Below are 21,652 nucleotides of genomic sequence, written 5' to 3' on the forward strand. Positions count from 1 at the left end.
GAGACTGCAAAATCGTAATCCTTCGGCTTTAATCTCAAGTCTATCAAGTGACGTATAACAGGATTTGTTCTCACTGTCGTAGGCTTCTCTACACTTACTGCCGTAGGCTTTTGTTGATCAATAACTTTTCGAGGTACAATATAGAATTCTTTCATTATTCCTTATTAAATAGTCTTGAAATAAAATTTATAGCTATTGGAAGTAAAATACCCAATAAATTACCTCCTCTCTACTCGTTAATGTCTTTGATTGAAATAGCCTCCTTCTTACAGGCTAATGTATGGAGTAGAGCTTTATATTTAGAAAGTAGTTTTAAAATAGGCTTTCCAACTTCAATTTTAATTTTTAAGAAATTACTAAATATTTCAGATAGGCAAAGTATGTTCTTTTTTAAGTCTTAATTAACTTTTTCCTAGACTTGTAACTTAATCTAGCTAATAGTTCAATAAGTCTGCAATACTTGCTAACTAAGGGCTGCTGCTTCATAGTTTCTTAGTCATTTGAATTCACCCACTGATCAAATGAACTGTCTCGTCCGACGTATCTAACTTTATATAAAGTAGTATTGTCAACTTTACGTTTTCTTATAATTCTCTCAATTTCAAATGTATATGACAAGTAGGTGAGTCAGCTCCTCTCTCTAAAACCCGCCTTCTATAAGTCTATTATTTAAGTCCTTTAGATAATATAAAGTTACGGGTTGTTTAGTATCAATTTGAGCATTAGTAAATATTTCCTTGGTGTTCTGTTGATGAAAACAACTTTTGAACTTTGAAATACGGTTAGATAAAGCGAGCCGTACTTTATCTCCCACAGACAGATGATTACTGATGTGCGGTACAGTCTGCTGGTCTCCTTTACACATTTGCTTAAACTGCCTAGTCACATTTTGAGGCGAAGATAAAGCATGTACACCAATAGGTATTTTCCCCTTTAATCCTCTATGAGGTGTTCTATTATGTTTTAACCATGTCGGGCAAGACATTTATTTATATAGGTTAAGGTATTGTATGCCGTTAAATATTTATATATCTTAGTTTTCAATGTTCTTATAAATCTCTCTGCAATACTCGATTTAGTTTCCTGACAAAATACACTGTACAGTTCAATGTTTTTACTGTCTAACAATCGTTTCATATATTATAAAATTCACCACCCTTGTCAGTGTTAAGCTTCCTTACACCTTTTGATGAAGGTAAATCCAGAATAGCTTTCATGGCTCTGCTTACACTGACCTGATTTAGTGGATAGGGGAACTACGTGTGCAAACCTCGAAAATATGTCAACACAAACTAATAAATATTTAATATTGTTGTGCTTAGCTAACAACGTCATATCAGCGAAGTCGCTGGTAAAGAAGGCTTTAGGTCCAGGTGCCAAGATACGTGTGCGCTTAAATTTACGTTTTTCTAATATATGTAAGGTATATGCATTAGACATTTTTAAATATTCTTTCACAACTTTTATATTTAATTCGGGGATTTTCTTTGCAGCCTTATACAATTTTAAAACCACCTAACCCACCTATGGACTTTGGTGGTTTTAAAATTGTATAAGGCTGCAAAGAAAATCCCGGAATTAAATATAAAAGTTGTGAAAGAATATTTAAAAATGTCTAATGCATATACCTTACATATATTAGAAAAACGTAAATTTAAGCGCACACGTATCTTGGCACCTGGACCTAAAGCCTTCTGTTACGAACCCGGATCCAGCATCCGAGCACGGAGTAGTAACGACTACGCCATCTGTGGGTCAGCTCCCGAAACCCCCGCCAAACGAACGACGACACCGGATGAGGACGGCGAATATCGGCCGCAAGGGCCAGTTTCCAGTCCTGTGCAGCTCACAACACAGCCGCTCTTGACCTCTGGTGAGGTGGTGCTCCGACGACAGCGCCATCTATGGACTGGATACGTCAGGTGTTTGCGCCCGAACCCGTAAGTGAGGTGTTTTAGTGTCCCAGTTATTGATGACGTGTCTGTTTACAGAGTCGACCTGGGACCACTGTGTTGAAGGTTGAGTCAGTCTACCCGAGGCAGCCAGTCTCCATACCCTGAACCTTGCTGCAGCTGTTGTGACGTCGTCCCCCCCGGAAGAACACTGTGGTGTGTTAGCCTGCCAGTGGAGTGGCAGTAAAAGGATTTACCCGGGACCGACTGTTGGAGACGATCATCCACTGGGGTACTGAAGACAGGAGAGTGACTTGTGGTGTCACACGAAGCTCCTGTCTAGGGCGTTCCCCTTTATCGTCCGTGGAGTGGCCGTACCAGCCTTGTGGGCTCAGAACCTGCCAGCAGACCAGCTGGACGTGTGGTTGACGGCCTCCACGGCGGTGCCCCCAGTGGACCCGTGTTTTGGCTGACCTGTGGCCAGGGTAGGCTCAACTTCTTTGGAGAATTAATTGTGAGGCCACGAAGAGAGCACCAAGTATTCGGCACCAAGAGTTGTGGCACCAGCATCTTCAGCAGAAGACATCGATTGAGGATTAATCCCCTTGTCAAGTGTTAATACCCCTCCCCTTTGTGCACTCATTCATTTTATATATTTAAACGGTGATGGTAATAATTATAATATTAAGTTCTTAGCTTTCTTTCCCTACTCCCTTTAAGTTACTTGCGTCACGGATCTCATCCCTTGATAGCCACTACTGGCTTGGGAACGGATACATATATCTTCCTCTAACAACATCAGAGTAAGGACCCCGTTGCGTCCCGAGAGGGCCGTAACACCTTCTTTACCAGCGACTTCGCTGATATGACGTTGTTAGCTAAGCACAACAATATTAAATATTTATTAGTTTGTGTTGACATCTTTTCGAGGTTTGCACACGTAGTTCCACTATCCACTAAATCAGGTCAGTGTAAGCAGAGCCACTGACCTGATTTAAATAGGAAATATATATATGACCTGAATAACTAAGCACGCCCTTTCAGCTTTTGACTAAAAGGGCGCGCTTAGTTATTTTACATGTACATATCTGCCCATTAACGTTACTAATGGAACGGGATACGAAATTAAAAGCTTTGTCTGTAATGTGAAAAGATGCATGTTATTTTCTTTTGTTGGTGATAAGGAATCCTTTTACATTTACATAAATGTTCATTATCAAGGGTTAGGAGCGAATAAGTTTTAGGCTTGAGTGCAATTAATTATAATTCTCTGCTTCTGACTTGAGGAGTCCTAGTTCGCCTTTGCGAGTAGCTGAGTACATGGGATGGTCTTTGTCAAAATTACTGAAATCCATATAATCTAGTAGAGGAGCTTTTGTCATTTCCTGGAACGCATCTTTACAGGCAAGATTGAATATGAAGGAGTCTGTATCTATATAAATTAGTCTAGCTCTTTCTCATAATGGGCTTTAGCTACGTTATACCAGAAATCATATAAACGTCTCTTGGCTATCTGCAAGATCTGATATCCCATGTAAGGAGGAGTGGTAACTTTAAGGATGTCTTTCATTACTGTACAGAGAACCCTATTTGGACCTAGAGACAGCCCTTTTATACAAAGGGTTTCTTGCACGAGATAAGAATGAGTGTTTTTTTGTTACTAGATGGTGGGTATTAGCATATCTAGAAATACTGGTCATTAATTTTCCGTACGGACCATTACTTATGAGTTTAAAGGCTTTTCCTTTAACTTCTCATGTGGTATTGGCTCGTTCTCGAATGTTTGTCGAAATAAAATCTTTTAAATAGGGAGCCTGTTTAAATTCATAGATTGTTTTTACTCTTTCAACTTCCAGTCCTAGTTTTAATAGCAATTGCAGGAAATCAAGGCTTACTAAATAGTCATTCTGGGGCAAATGGGATGCAATTAATTTAGTATTTTTAGGTGGGAGCTTACGTTTTTCATCATTAGGGGTTTTCTTATTGTACTCTGACAAACTCCTCAGTTATATTAGTACGAGACAGTACAAGGGGCTGATCATCATTGTACCTAGCTACCTCTGGAGATACATGTTTCGTATCGCATAAAATCCAATAACCTTTGTATTGATCACTGGGGATGTGTTGTAACCCTTGCCCTAATAAGGTATCCCGCTCAAGGTCAGTTAATCGTCTAATCCCTCCCTAGGGAAATAACTCAGCCATGCACGCTGCATATAAGCTATTGAAGTAGAGATACAAAATGTGAGTATCTTCATCAGAGCTGGGGTTAGATGTAGTGTGCTCATTAACAGCCTGTGTAAATTGCCGTATTGAAGATGTTAACCCCACTCTAAGATTTCTTCTCAAGTCATATACATTCTGATCATACACAGTCAAGTACAACTTCAGATTTAAATAGGAACACGTCCCAAGCGTAACTAGGCAGTGATACATAGAAAACAATATCTAGTTCATAAATTTCTTTCAATGATGTGCGCCGAAGTGTAAATATATCAACTAACATTCCTACTTAAATATAACAAGAGGTAATCCTTGATGTTTGTACAGTTGCCTGAATTAAATACTTTAAGAGCTTGGTTGTAATCTTCTTCAGATAGACGAGCGTCAAGTAAAACATTGTAAAACTTGTCTCGAGAAGGGAGCTGAGGTTCGTCTAATACATCTATGGAAGAAATGTAATCATAACATAGGCTTTGTTTACCTTTTATTAACAGAGCTTTAGCCTCATCGGATACGCTGCTTAATGTGTTGAGTATACATGGTGGGTTTCTTGCTGTTAACGTGCTCTTTTGCTAAGGTTCCTAATGACCCGTTAAGGAGAGCTAGGCTATCTAGGAATTTAAGATTACCTATAATGACTTGCAAAATTTTTAAACCTTCCTTAGATAGAATTTCTACATCGCGGTGAAGATCTTTAGGCAGTTCTTTAAGTATAATTCCGAGATCATAGGCTGTATTATGGAAAAATGTGGAAAAGTATATACGAGCATTTTTACATTGTAAATTACAACGAGCACAATATGCACCTAAGTAATTATTTTCTTGTATAGTATGATTATGGTGCCTATGTTTATCTTTCCTATTCTTGAAATTTTGATGGCACAACTGATACGTATTTTGCCTTTGAAACAACCTTTCCCTGCTCTCAAGACAAGTTCTTAGGGAAGTTGGGGAGCTGAGCATAAATAGCTTTCCATGAGGCTACTAGCGTGGTAATAAAATGATTAACAGCGTCTGGACCTACGTATGAATAGGTTTTTACGACATTTGTCTAAAATCATGTAAGCATAAGCAATTGCTTTATGCTTACTTTCAACCATACCTTGGGGATTTTGATGGTCTAAGACATTCGAAGTCGTAGTATCCCGTGTGAGTCGGACTATAGGTTCTCTTGTAATTTTTAAATATTTTCTCATTAGGATTATAGAAAGAAAATACTTAGGATACAGTGCACGACTCTTCGTGACCCTGAATCTCATGCGGGGAGCGTGAAATTAGCATATATGACAGAATTTATGAGTGATAAGAATTCTATACTAATTATTGTTAATGCTCTTTACAAATTTATGAAAATCTTTGACCAGACAGAGATGCTTGCCTTCCAATTATAACAAAGGGACTTTATCAGCATACTTTTCTTGGCTTTTTCTAGCTTCCGTTATCTTGAGATGATTTCGGGGCTTTAGTGTCCCCGCGGCCCGGTCCTTGACCAGGCCTCCACCCCCAGGGAGCAGCCCGTGACAGCTGACTAACACCCAGGTACCTATTTTACTGCTAGGTAACAGGGGCATAGGGTGAAAGAAACTCTGCCCATTGTTTCTTGCCGGCGCCCGGGATTGAACCCGGGACCACAGGATCACAAGTCCAGCGTGCTGTCAGCTCGGCTCCCCAATTAAACTAAGCTAAACTAAGATAGTATCCATTACTTACAAGTTATTGTATAAATATAAATGCTTATTTTATTAAGTTTCTCTAATTTCCTAAGATTATCAAACGATACAGAGAATCTGATTTCATCGGCCCATACTACGAATCTCCTACACGACTTAATGCTTTGGTGATGCTGATTGGCGTTTTTAAATGTCCCTCCACGCGCTACGCTTTTATACGCGGCGGCTAAGCACTGCAACAAACACTCGTCTCCTTCACTATGGGGGTTAAATACGAAATCTTTCCCCCTAATTTAGCAGGATAAGGTACGCAAGATCCGAGGTGCATCGGGTGACGAATATAAGAGAAATTAATGGCGAAGCCTGACATGGAATGAATTCCTTCACTTGAGGATTGGACGTTTTTAAAGCAATCGTAGATTTTAGCGGTCATTTCGTCGACCCAAGAATTAACAAGAACTTCTACCTCTTCCTGGGTAACAGTCTGGGTTTCGCCCCTAATTGAAAACACTTCGTCTAATATTTCTAATTGATCGTCGGCGGGAATAAGTTTTTGCAAAATTAAGCTTATGTCAGGGTAAATGTGAAATGAGGGAGGGAATTCTTCCTGCATTTCTCTGAACTGATCGTCTATGTATTCTATAAAATATTCCCTATACGTGTTTATGTAAACAATGGGGTTGGCATCTAAATGACCAGGAATGGAAAATAAATGTCTAGAGAAAGCACCTTAAAAATGGTCAATAACTTCTAAGACTCCGGAAACAACTTGAACTACGTTATCTACCTCAGGTGAATCTGGAGCATTGACTTCTTCATCGGACGATGATATATCACGAACAGGGGGTTGATTGTCTTCTTCGTCTGAGGATGACTGCAGGTTACCATCTAGTGTATCTTCTTGGTCCTGAGAAAGCTGGGGTTGACTGTGTACAGGCGTGCTCCACTCAGAGAGTTGGATTGAATCCAGGGGTGATTCTGCAATATAATATTAGGAATGGATAAAAATTAGGAGTAAAAACGGAATTTGAAACATTAAGAGGAAACAAAGTTTGGAAACATAAGTAAATAAGTAATAATACTTACGAGCTGGGTTGTTGATTCCACCAAGTACGAGATTTTCTTGATCAGGAATAGGAACTCCTGTAATGGAAACATTTTCTGTATGAGAAGATAGATTCTGTATGAGAAGATAAAGATAGATTAGGTTAGGTTCGGTCATATATCTACGTTAATTTTAACTCCAATAAAAAAAACTGACCTCATACATAATGAAATGGGTAGCTTTATCATTTCATAAGAAAAAAATTAGAGAAAATATATTAATTCAGGAAACCTTGGCTTATTAGGCAAATCGGGCCTTCCATAGTAGGCTGAGAAGTGCGTTCTGGCTGTTAGGTACGACATATATATATATATATATATGCCCAAGATTACTATCCGAGTGCCGGCGGTGGGGTGGTTCAAATAGCCTCAGCTATCACCTCATTTTGTCCGGTCGTGATGGTCAAGTGGATTAAGGCGTCTTGTACATACCAGTTGCGTTGCTCCTGGGAGTATGGGTTCGAGTCACTTCTGGGGTGTGAGTTTTCAGTTGCATATTGTCCTGGGGACAATTCAGGCTTGTTCTCATATATATATATATATATATATATATATATATATATATATATATATATATATATGTATATATATATATATATATATATATATATATATGTATATATATATATATATATATATATATATATATATATATACATATATATATATATATATATATATATATATATATATATATATATATATATATATATATATATATATATATATATATATATATATGTCATACCTAGTAGCCAGAATGCACTTCTCGGCCTACTATGCAAGGCCCGATTTGCCTAATAAGCAAAGTTTTCTTGAATTAATATATTTTCTTGAATTTTTTTCTTATGAAAAGATTAAGCTACCCATTTCATTATGTATGAGGTCAATTTTTTTTTATTGGAGATAAAATTAACGAAGATATATGAAAGAAACCTAAGTAACCCGACCTAACCTAACCTAACCTATCTTTATAGGTTAGGTTAGGTTAGTTAGCTGACAAAGTTAGGTTAGGTTATGTTAGGTAGATTAGGTAGTCGAAAAACAATTAATTCATGAAAACTTGGCAAATTAGGCAAATCGGGTCTTGCATAGTAGGCTGAGAAGTGAGTTCTGGCTACTAGGTACGACATATATATATATATATATATATATATATATATATATATATATATATATATATATATATATATGTCGTACCTAATAGCCAGAACGCACTTCTCAGCCTACTATTCAAGGCCCGATTTGCCTAATAAGCCAAGTTTTCATGAATTAATGTTTTTTCGTCTACCTAACCTACCTAACCTAACCTAACCTAGCTTTTTTTGGCTACCTAACCTAACCTTTCCTATAAATATAGGTTAGGTTAGGTTAGGAAGGGTTGGTTAGGTTAGGTTAGGAAGGGTTGGTTAGGTTCGGTCATATATCTACGTTAATTTTAACTCCAATAAAAGAAATTGACCTCATACATAGAGAAAAGGGTTGCTTTATCATTTCATAAGAAAAAAATTATAGTAAATATATTAATTCAGGAAAACTTGGCTTATTAGGCAAATCGGGCCTTGAATAGTAGGCTGAGAAGTGAGTTCTGGCTACTAGGTACGACATATATATATATATATATATATATATATATATATATATATATATATATATATATATATATATATATATATATATATATATATATATATATATGTCGTACCTAATAGCCAGAACGCACTTCTCAGCCTATTAATCAAGGCCCGATTTGCCTAATAAGCCAAGTTTTCATGAATTAATGTTTTTTCGTCTACCTAACCTACCTAACCTAACCTAACCTAGCTTTTTTTGGCTACCTAACCTAACCTTACCTATAAATATAGGTTAGGTTAGGTTAGGTAGGGTTGGTTAGGTTCGGTCATATATCTACGTTAATTTTAACTCCAATAAAAAGAAATTGACCTCATACATAGAGAAAAGGGTTGCTTTATCATTTCATAAGAAAAAAATTATAGTAAATATATTAATTCAGGAAAACTTGGCTTATTAGGCAAATCGGGCCTTGAATAGTAGGCTGAGAAGTGAGTTCTGGCTACTAGGTACGACATATATATATATATATATATATATATATATATATATATATATATATATATATATATATATATTTATATATATATATATATATATATATATATATATATATATATATATATATATATATATATATATAATATATATATTATTAAATATGACCGAAAAAGTAAGATTAATCATTCTAACACGAATTTTCTCTATCTTTCTTACGTTTCTTTTCACTGTTGATGGTAATTCAAAGATCAATTCTCCAAAATTCATTTTTATTTCTAGTCTGACGCGACACTTGAGCGCGTTTCGTAAAACTTATTACATTTTCAAAGACTTTAGTTTACAAACACACAACTGAAACTGAATAGAGTTTACACATCTTCGAGGTTTATATCTACATTTGGGTGAGGTGGATGAGGTGAAAAACGAACTTTCAACAATGGGTATTCAATGGGTATTAAATTCCAACACAAGACAGAACACGAAACATTGGGTATTGAATGGGTATTAAATTCAAACACAAGACAGAACACGAAACAATTGGTATTGAATGGAAGTAATTGTAGAAAGCCTATTGGTCCATATTTCTTGATGCTTCTATATTGGAGCGGAATCTTGAAGTGGGTAGAATATAGTTGTGCATTAATTGTCTGTTGATTGCTGGTGTTGACTTCTTGATGTGTAGTGCCTCGCAGAGGTCAAGCCGCCTGCTATCGCTGTATCTATCGATGATTTCTGTGTTGTTGGCTAAGATTTATCTGGTGATGGTTTGTTTGTGGGAAGAGATTATATGTTCCTTAATGGAGCCCTGTTGCTTATGCATCGTTAAACACCTGGAAAGAGATGTTGTTGTCTTGCCTATATACTGTTTTTTTTTAGGCTTCCAGTCCCCAAGAGGGCATTTGAAGGCATAGACGACGTTGGTCTCTTTTAAAGCGTTCTGCTTTGTGTCTGGAGAGTTTCTCATGAGTAGGCTGGCCGTTTTTCTGGTTTTATAGTAAATCGTCAGTTGTATCTTCTGATTTTTGTCTGTAGGGATAACGTTTCTACTGACAATATCTTTCAGGACCCTTTCCTCCGTTTTATGGGCTGTGGAATAGAAGTTCCTGTAAAATAGTCTAATAGGGGGTATAGGTGTGTGTTAGTTGTCTCTTCAGAGGTTGCATGGCATTTCACTTTCCTTCTTATGATGTCTTCCACGAAACCATTGGAGAAGCCGTTGTTGACTAGAACCTGCCTTACCCTACAGAGTTCTTCGTCGACTTGCTTCCATTCTGAGCTGTGGCTGAGGGCACGGTCGACATAAGCGTTAAAAACACTTCTCTTGTACCTGTCCGGGCAGTCACTGTTGGCATTTAGGCACATTCCTATGTTTGTTTCCTTAGTGTAGACTGCAGTGTGGAAAACTCCGCTCCTTTCCATGACTGTTACATCTAGAAAGGGCAGCTTCCCATCCTTCTACATCTCGTAAGTGAAACGCAGAATTCTGTGTTGCGTTTCACTTAAGAGATGGAGAAGGATGGGAAGCTGCTCTTTCTAGATGTAACATTCATGGAAAGGAGCGGAGTTTTCCACACTGCAGTCTACACTAAGGAAACAAACATAGGAATGTGCCTGAATGCCAACAGTGACTGCCCGGACAGGTACAAGAGAAGTGTTGTTAACGCTTATGTCGACAGTGCCCTCAGCCATAGCTCAGAATGGAAGCAAGTCGACGAAGAACTCTGTAGGGTAAGGCAGGTCCTAGTCAACAACGGCTTCTCCAATGGTTTCGTAGAAGACATCATAAGAAGGAAAGTTAAACGCCATGCAACCTCTGAAGAGTCAACTAACACAACACCTATACCCCCTATTAGACTATTTTACAGGAACTTCTTTTCCACAGCCCATAAAACGGAGGAAAGCGTCCTGAAAGATATTGTCAGTAGAAACGTTATCCCTACAGACAAAAATCAGAAGATACAACTGACGATTTACTATAAAACCAGAAAAACGGCCAGCCTACTCATGAGAAACTCTCCAGACACAAAGCAGAACGCTTTAAAAGAGACCAACGTCGTTTATGCCTTCTAATGCCCTCTTGGGGACTGTAAGCCTAAAAAAAAAAGTATATAGTCAAGACAACAACATCTCTTTCCAAGCGTTTAACGATGCCTAATACAATGCATTAGACGTTTGGGCAGTTCTAATACTAGAAGCATGTTGTGACAACCGCAATTGTAAGGACTTTCCTGTTTGTCCAAGGTATACAGAATCACAATCATTGCAGGGAATCGAATACACACAACCTGCTGTATCAGGGGAGTTTTTTTATTAAATTAAATTTAATAAAAAACTCCCCTAATACAGCAGGTTGTGTGTATTCGATTCCCTGCAATGATTGTGATTCTGTGTACCTTGGACAAACAGGAAAGTCCTTACAATTGCGGTTGTCACAACATGCTTATAGTATTAGAACTGCCCAAACGTCTAATGCATTGTATCTACATACGAGTTTATGCGATCACAATATTAACTGGAATGGGGCAAAAAGCATTACCAATTGTGGGGATTTCGTGGAACGGAATTTGATTGAGTCTGCTCTAATCAGTCAGTGTCCAAATCTTTTTAATGTTAGTACTGGTATGTACAAACTTGATCCATTTTTAAGTTATAATATTGCACAACAGTTTAAGAAACAACTCTGATAGAGAGGCTTACAATGTCTCATTTTAATTGTATATTCATATATTGTGTGTTCATGAGGCTTTTCTTTAATCTTTCATCCTTATTCTCTGACCGCTCTTCCTCTTTGACCATTCCAAGCTAAGCTATACCTGTTTTTGGTTAATTCTTTCCCTAGGGATGGGTTGGTCAGGTGTCGGCCAATATATCCTCCCCCTTCTCCCTTCTCTTTAGTCAGTCTGGTGTTGACAAAGGCTTTAACGAGCCGAAACGTTCACCTCATTTCATATTTCTCTGTGGATTTTCCGCATAAAATGATCAGTGTTTTGTGATTGTCAATTGCATATATATATATATATATATATATATATATATATATATATATATATATATATATATATATATATGTCGTACCTAATAGCCAGAACGCACTTCTCAGCCTACTATGCAAGGCCCGATTTGCCTAATAAGCCAAGTTTTCATGAATTAATTGTTTTTCGACTACCTAACCTACCTAACCTAACCTAACCTAACTTTTTCGGCTACCTAACCAAACCTAACCTATAAAGATAGGTTAGGTTAGGTTAGGTAGGGTTGGTTAGGTTCGGTCATATATCTACGTTAATTTTAACTCCAATAAAAAAAAAATGACCTCATACATAATGAAATGGGTAGCTTTATCATTTCATAAGAAAAAAATTATAAAAAATATATTAATTCAGGAAAACTTGGCTTATTAGGCAAATCGGGCCTTGAATAGTAGGCCAAAAAGTGAGTTCTGGCTACTAGGTACGACATATATATATATATATATATATATATATATATATATATATATATATATATATATATATATATATGTCGTACCTAGTAGCCAGAACGCACTTCTCAGCCTACTATGCAAGGCCCAATTTACCTAATAAGCCAAGTTTTCATGAATTATTTGTTTATATATATATATATATATATATATATATATATATATATATATATATATATATATATATATTGAAACATCAATTTTTCCCATTGTTGTGTTTTTCAAGAGATCCATAACCTTTAAGCACCTTTTTGCATTATTATTTTTGTATCAACCCATGTATATCTTGTAACCATCAAATGCATAATAAAGCACAAAAAATAATATATATATATATATATATATATATATATATATATATATATATATATATATATATATATATATATATATATATATATAGATATATATATATATGTTGCACCTAGTAGCCAGAACGTCGTACTCGGCCTACTATGCAAGGCCCGATTTGCCTAATAAGCCAAGTTTTCCTGAATCTATATATTTTTCAACATTTTTTTCTTAGGAAATGATAAAGCTATCCACATAATTTTGTATGAGTTAATTTTTTTCTAAATTTGAGTTAAAACTAACGTAGATATATGTCCGAACCTAACCAACCCTACCTAACCTAACCTAACCTATCTTAACCTAACCTAAACTAACACAATTAAGTCAATAATTTATGTTCTTAATGTAATATAATAATAATCATTCAAATAAGCTAATTGGAAACAATATATTGAAAATAAAGAAAAGTTTTCGTCCTATTAGGCAATTCGGGCCTTGCATAGTAGGCCGACAAGCGTGTTCTGGCTAGGTACGACATATATATATGTCGTACCTAGTAGCCTGAACACACTTCTCAGCCTACTATGCAAGGCCCGATTTGCCTAATAAGCCAAGTTTTCATGAATTGTTTTTCGACTACCTAACCTAACCTAACCTAACTTTTTCGGCTACCTTATCCTAACCTAACCTATAAAGATAGGTTAGGTAGGGTTGGTTAAGTTCGGTCATATATCTACGTTAATTTTAAATCCAAAGAAAAAAAAATTACCTCATACATAATTAAATGGGTAGCTATATCATTTGAGAAGAAAAACAATAGAGAAAATATATTAATTCAGTAGAACTTGGCTTATTAGGCAAATCGGGTCTTGCATAGTAGGCTGAGAAGTGCATTCTGGCTACTAGGTACGACATATATATATATATATATATATATATATATATATATATATATATATATATATATATATATATATATATATATGTGTGTATGTATATATGGCATGGCCTTCTCTGCCAAAGGACAGGAGGATGGCATGCAAGACACGGCGAGGTCAATGCCATTATTAAGAGAATCCTTACCACAACCGGTTGTCCAGCAGAGAGAGAGCCCCGTTACCTAATGTCCCGCAACTCTGATTAGCCTGTTGGTCGCCCAGACGGAATCACGGTGAACCCCTGGAACAATGGTAGACAGTTGGTGTGGGACTACACTTGCGTTTCAACTTTAGCTAATACCTATGTTGACTTCAGTGCTACACAAGCAGGAGGAGCTGCCAATCACAGGGAAGCGGCCAAGTCACGTAAATACAGAGACCTTGAGCACCACTACAATTTTGTCCCCATTGCCTCAGAGACACTTGGTGCCTGGAGTAAAAGTGATGCTAGCTTTTTGAAGGAGATGGGGTCTAAGCTAATCGAAACAACTAGAGACCCTAGAACTGCCAGTTTTCTTTTTCAGCGCCTTAGTGTGGCAATCCAGAGAGGAAATGCTCACTGCATCCATGGTCCCTGCCCGCCATCTGAGGAGCTGGAGGAGCTGTTCAACTTGTGACAAACAGCCTTGTACCCTGCATGTAATCAATATTTTAACTTTTTTGTGTAATGACATTTTAAAATAAAGTTAGACATATATACACATTATTTTCTTCTCCGAGGCTGTGGGTCCCTACACTTGCACCAGAGGTGGTACCCCTTCTAGGTTTGAAAATATATATATATATATATATATATATATATATATATATATATATATATATATATATATATATATATATATATATATATATATATATATATATAATAGATTGTTGGCCAGTCCTGTGTATCCTCTTCTGTTCAAATGTAATGTGCTTGAAGATCTCAGCAATTGCAACACTGCTAGTCTCCTTTCCCCGTCTCCTTCGTTTGCCTGTATGTTCCTCTGTCGAAGTGAAGTTTCGTGTCTTGTATTACGTGTAGGATCTCTTCTTAAAGCCTGTCCTTAGGAGGAGTTCTCTTCATCCCAGCTCCTCTGTTCATTTTACAACAAGTGTTACAGTTGGTGTCCTAAAAAACTGCTACCCCTTTTGCTTCTTCCCTGTGTGGGATGCATGGGTAGTGATACTACGTCCATTGAGAACAGTATCCCTCGGTACCGGTCCTCTGGTGTGGCCCATTTTAATTGGGTAAAACGACCAATCCATCGTTAAGTAATTGTTAATTTTATTAACAACCAGCTGAACCCAGTCACGCATTGCTGAGCCACAACAACCTTCCCGTGTATACCAGTCCTCCCCACCCCACCAGGGAGCCGGTCGGCCGAGCGGACAGCACGCGGGACTTGTGATCCGGTGGTCCTGGGTTCGATCCCAGGCGCCGGCGAGAAACAATGGGCAGAGTTTCTTTCACCCTATGCCCCTGTTACCTAGCATGTAACTTAGGTATCTGGGTCTTAGTCAGCTGACACGGGCTGCTTCCTGGGGGTGGAGGCCTGGTCGAGAACCGGGCCGCGGGGACACTAAAAGCCCCGAAATCATCTCAAGATAACCATCTCAAGATATCCATCTCAAGATAACTATCTCAAGATAACCATCTCAAGATAACCATTCCCGCTTCCCCAGGCCCCTCGTCCTCCCAACTATTCCTCACTCCCCTGTCCCCCCATCCTCCCCACCATCCCCCACTCCCGTCCCCATGTCGTCCCCACCATTCGCCACTCCCTCCACCGATGCATTCCTAAATGATCTGACATTCCCATCAGAAAATTGGAAACATCAAATGATCTGATGTTTCCATCACTGAAATATAAGAAAAATTAAAAAAAAAATGAAATACAATGAAAAAATAAAAAATCAACTATTCATGAAATGAGCGGTATGGTAAACACAGCAGCTCAATTCCAATGCAATGTCACAAATTAATTAAATCCAAATGAAAATAAATCGAAATCTATGAAAAATCAATTTGTCAATGCAATCGGAAACATTGAAATATAATTGTAATATATATAGTATAGCGTGTGTTGCTCATATGTGCAACAGATGGCACCGTTTCCTTAAAAAAAGATTGGTTTTAACCCGTCACAGATGTGGCATCTATACTTATACCTACGATATGAACGGTATGGTAAACAGAGCTCAATTCCAGTGCAGTGTCACACAAAATAAATAAATAAAAATATATCGAAATCTTTGAAAATTCCATTTATCAATGGGAGTGGGAATTGAGTTGGGGAACGTGGGTAAGGAGAGGGCCAAGCGAAAAGGGCCGCCCAGCCACCAGTGGCTTAACAATGGACAAATGGGCAGAAAGAGAGGGTGGGGGGAGGAGGGAAACTCAGGGCTGCTTCCCGCAGGCCGTTACAACCCAGAGGCATGTTCGTACTATTATAGACTGTGGGTTGGTTGGTGTTGTCGTCGTTGATCCTTCTCTATGGACAACCCAACCCACAACTCGGCAGAGTGCTTATACTAGGAGATCACCCTTGGCGCTTCTGGCTCTTGGAGAGGGGCTCAACGTCACACGTTTAGGGGATGCGGCTCCAACACTTAGCCTCGTTGTCACGTGCACACACCCACTCGAGCCGCTGTGACTCCCCACTCTCTCCTTATGAGATATGATCTCCTCAATCCCCTATGACTTACTAGTATTACCTCCTACCATGTCCACAGCAGTGGTTCTTGGTTCTCTCTCTCTCTCTCTCCTTCTTTACTACCCCCTGGGAAGCCTCACTAGGACAAGGGCAAACACCAGCAAATTGTGACACATTTACTGGACAAAGCACATACACGATACATACACACATATAATAATAATGAATCCTATACTCTATAATATCACAATCAGGTTGCACTCCAACACCATCAGAACTCTATTATCAGCTTATCAAGTGGTATCCTATCTCCTGGTTCACCACCTGATACTATTAACCTCCTCAAGTTGATCAAGCCTACATACACTGTTGCACTATCAGCAAGATAATGTATATATAGAAAACCACCATTTGAATGCAATAACATATATCAGTATAAATGTTCATTGATACACAACAATGATTAATCGATCACTGTCAGTCCTCGAGCACATACATCTGTAGGTAATCAAGCCTACGACTGCAACTCTAAGCTTCAGAATAAATCACTCCTTGACATAAGAATGCAAACAGTCACTCACCTCTCACTGCGTCTTGCACGCTAATGACAACCAAACACTATCAACTCCCTATAAGTAATCCACTAGAACTTCCCCTTCCACCTCTGGAAGTTCACTACCCTAATATCCTTAGGTTCTTCCGGGCTTCACTACCAGGATCCTCTGCAGCTCCTCCAGGCTGCTATCATGAAGTTTCCTTGAGCAACTACGGTGCTTCACCCTTCTGCTAGGGTCCTCCACAGCTCTCTTGGCTGCTACACCATGAAGTTTCCCCGAGCAACTATGGTGCTTCTCCACCTCTACAGAAGCACGTGACACTCCTCTTCACTGCTGCTTCTCCTCACAGCTCGAGGTCCTCTGCTCCACTACCTTGGAGTCTCATCAGCTACTTCATCTGCTGGCTTCGAAGTTCTCAGCAACTTCTTCCCCAAAGACAAACCACAGATTAAATGGTCGAGGGCGCTTTCCCTCTGACGGCGTCTGGTCACGGCGCTTACACCGCCCACAATAATGTCTCTGGCCGGCTTGATACTCTCTTCTTCGACCAGGACTTGAGACCACAACGTTCCCAGCTCGATTCCACAGCTGGTACGTCTGCACACTTCTCTTCTCTTCGAGATATATCACTAGGGGTTCCCTTCTGACGGGAGCTCAACGGAGCGCAGCTTCCCCCTGCGATGTCTGGCACTCAAGTGAGGTCAAGGTCCTCCGGAAGCGAGCCTCACGCCTCCAGCAAAATGTCCACATCTCCTCGCCAGTCATTTCTCTGTTTTCTTCTTCATTGCCCATAATCTTAAATTGTTCATTGAATCCATCATACCATTTTTCATATGGGTTATCACCTCAATATTTGCTAGACCTTCTAGTTAGGTCAGGCTTGCTGAATAACTCTCAAGGAGGGAGACTCGTTTCTCCTGCCGGCTGAGATCATAACACTCCCCTCCCCTTATTTTTGAGAGTTATTCCAGTGGCAAAGCTCGGGATAATACATCCGCCACTACACTGTCTCGTTCTTCACCCCATATACTCCCTTAGGAGTCTACAATTAGTTCGATGCTCCTTGCAACATCTGGCTCACAACTCGCCAGGAACATGATCTTCTCATAAACGATTTGACTTCTCTGGCACCTCTTGGCTAGGCTGTCCTCCGTGGACGCCTGCAATCCATTGGTCCACTCTACTTATTGTTTCCACCCTCCGTTTCCTCGTCTTCCTCTCTTCACGTCCAGAGTCAGACATCTGCCGTCTGTACCTCCTCTGTCGTCTTCACACTTCCATCTACTGCCGTTATACTTTCGTCTCCTGTCCTCATACTTCACTCTCTCGTCTTCACCGACGATTCTCCCTTTCGTCTCCTCATTTATCCGAGACCTCATCCTGTTCGACTCCCACCGAGTCCTCGGCTTTCCTCTATTCCTCCATGCTTGTATCATCTTCCTCTTCCCACACTTCTCACTTCTATACAACTCCATTTCTTCTCCTTCAACTCTTCTTCGTTCCCTAAAAGTTTCTCAGAGCGCTGTACTACATCCAACAGCACTCGATCGTACATGTCGCTTTACCTCTCCTAGAGTGCTCGTAAGCATCTCTCCACACATACTGTCTCTTCTCCTTTCATTTTCTCGGCTATTACTCTTCTTCACTATCTTTTCTTCACGTTTTCTGTGGAACATGTCAACTCCTGACATCTCAAACAACTTAACTCTACTACCCAAATGCCTCTGTGCTCGTGGACAACTTGACGCTCTACTCTCGTCCTCTGTATGTCCACATCCTTCCTCATTCCTACTCAGCACAGTTGCATTCGCCTTCCGACTCTTAATTTCAGCAGTCTGGGCTCTACTCAGGTCCGCTCTCTTCACATGATTCTTTTTCGGCTGGGCCGTCTTCACTTTTGACCTCACCGAGACTTCATCTTCCTGGGCTGGACCTTCATCAAACAACCATGCTATATCTACATCGATATCTTCCACCGGTTGAATCGACACTGTATCATCTTCTCCAGCGTCTTCCTTGTCGGCCACCTCTGCCTTCATCACTACCGAGACAGGGTACTCAATGGCTTGGCGGTCTCCTGACTCATCTCCTCGGATGTCAGTCAGGTTCACACTCTCAGGTGTCCCACACGTGCCGTGGCCTTCTGGGCACTCCTCTGGCACAGTCTCCGCCATTACTCTTGGCAACACCTTTGTCCCGCACAAGTCATTCCCCAAGATCACTTGGACTCCTGGAATAGGTATGTCGGGGCACACTCCCAACATCACCTCCGCCGACACATATTCCGACCTTAGCTGGACAGTACATACGGGCATGTCACTCTCAGACAATAACCCATATACTCTCATCTTACTCCTGCCAGCTAACCGTCGATCATTCCCAATCAGGCTTCTCGTAATCAAGCTCTGATTAGCTCCGGTATCTCTTAAGATACCAACTTCTACTTCAGGTTGGCCTCCTATACTGATCCAACCTTTACTCATGAACGGTCTATACCTCTCGTTCACTAAGTTCACCTTCTGTGGTTTGTCTCGGAACACATTAGTATATTTACCTCGGGGGTCACACATGGCCAGGGTCACAACTCTCTTGCCCTGCCGACAATCTCGCATCACGTGACCCAATCCGTTACAATTGTAACATCTCATCTGGGAAAAGTCTCTTCTATATGTACCAGAGTAGCTCTGACTCTGCCCACTCGTATTGGAGTTCCTCGGGCTAGACGTACTACTCGTACTCTGTGGAGCTTTACTGGACTCTTGATTCCCTGGATAACGATTAGTTTCTCGTTTAGCTCCTCCATCCTCACTTTCAGACGAAGTGCGCGACCTACTCTTCTGAGTTTTAGGGTACTTACTTTTATCTGCCCATTTATCAAAATTTTTCTCACCCCAGACTCTTCTGGGTCTCTCATAATTTCTTCCTCCCCAGACTCCACTGGATCTGCCATTGCTGCGTCTCACCTCATTCTGCACTCTGTTCTCCCTTAAGCTCTTATATGCTTCAGTAATCATATCCGCCCTATCTGCGGCATCTTTCACCTCCTTTATCCCTGCTTCTTGGATCTTGAACTTTGTTTCGGGATGCATCATCTCCAAGAACTTCTCCATGACCATCAGTTGCTTCAGGTCAGCGTAAGATCCAACTCCAGCAGCCTCAATCCACTTCTGGAATCGTCTTTCCAGATCTCTTGCTGTCTCAGCAAAAGTACACGCTCCAACTTTGATCATCTCTCTGAAGCGCTTTCTATAAGCTTCTGGGGTTAACTGAAACGAGCGCAATATGCTGCTCTTTACTGTGGCATAATCCTGGCACTCTTCCAGTGACAATTGGGTGTATGCCTCCCTGGCTGCACCGGTCAATCTTAACTGGACCAGCTGGGCCCATTCCTCCTGTGGCCACTCCTTGATACTGGCTACTTTCTCAAAATGCTCGAAGAAGCTCTCTGCCTCTTCGGGCACAAACAAGGGAATGTCCTTCTCCCTAACCCTAACATCTGGTGGGTGTGATACCTGGGTGGTGCTCTCTGGCAACCCATGTTCAATCCTTTGTTCAGCCAAGGTTCTATTCGCTTCAATCTGCATTTGTTTTGTTCTCTCTTTTTCTTTTTCCACCTCTAGCCTTGCTTTCTCTTTTTCTTTCTCCTGTTCCAACTCCAGTTCTCTTACTCTGGTTTTCTCTTTTTCTTTCTCCACCTCTAGTCTTGCTTTCTCTTTTTCTATTTCCAGTCTGGTTTTCTCTTTTTCCTTCTCGGCTTCATTTTTCATCTGGAGTTCCAATTTCATCTTTTCCAGCTGGAACTGTCTCTCCTCACGCTGTTGTTGGATCTGGAGCTCTAACTGGAATCTCTCCAAGCTCCTATTTCGGCTACTCCTACTACTGCGGCTACTCTTGCTGCTCCTACTCGATCCCTGGGATCTCACTTCATCCTGCCCATCATCCTCCTTTCCATTTTCAGCACCTTTCTGGGCTCCTTGTTCTGCAGCTTCATTTTTGGCTCTTAACTGCCTCAGGATCTCATCCTTCATCCCAGCTACTTTAGATGCTTTCAACCTGATGCCACATTTTTCTGCTATTTGTTTCAATTGATCCCTCGTGCAACCTTCTAAGTCCTCAGGCTTGCCTGACTCCACAAACGCTTGCACCTTATCCATCTTGTCCTGTGAGTCTTCCCAAGAGAGAGTATTCACCTGCGGTCACACAGTTTATCTATTTCAGCAAGGCTGTACAACTCCACTCTTGGACAGGGTGTGGGTGTGTCAGTTCACTCTTCCGGACACAGGCCCCCAATTTATTATAGACTGTGGGTTGGTTGGTGTTGTCGTCGTTGATCCTTCTCTATGGACAACCCAACCCACAACTCGGCAGAGTGCTTATACTAGGAGATCACCCTTGGCGCTTCTGGCTCTTGGAGAGGGGCTCAACGTCACACGTTTAGGGGATGCGGCTCCAACACTTAGCCTCGTTGTCACGTGCACACACCCACTCGAGCCGCTGTGACTCCCCACTCTCTCCTTATGAGATATGATCTCCTCAATCCCCTATGACTTACTAGTATTACCTCCTACCCTGTCCACAGCAGTGGTTCTTGGTTCTTTCTCTCTCTCTCTCCTTCTTTACTACCCCCCTGGGAAGCCTCACTAGGGCAAGGGCAAACACCAGCAAATTGTGACACATTTACTGGACAAAGCACATACACGATACATACACACATATAATAATAATGAATCCTATACTCTATAATATCACAATCAGGTTGCACTCCAACACCATCAGAACTCTATTAT

Source organism: Procambarus clarkii, chromosome 63 (genome assembly GCF_040958095.1).
Source record: "Procambarus clarkii isolate CNS0578487 chromosome 63, FALCON_Pclarkii_2.0, whole genome shotgun sequence".
Taxonomy (NCBI): Eukaryota; Metazoa; Arthropoda; class Malacostraca; order Decapoda; family Cambaridae; genus Procambarus; species Procambarus clarkii.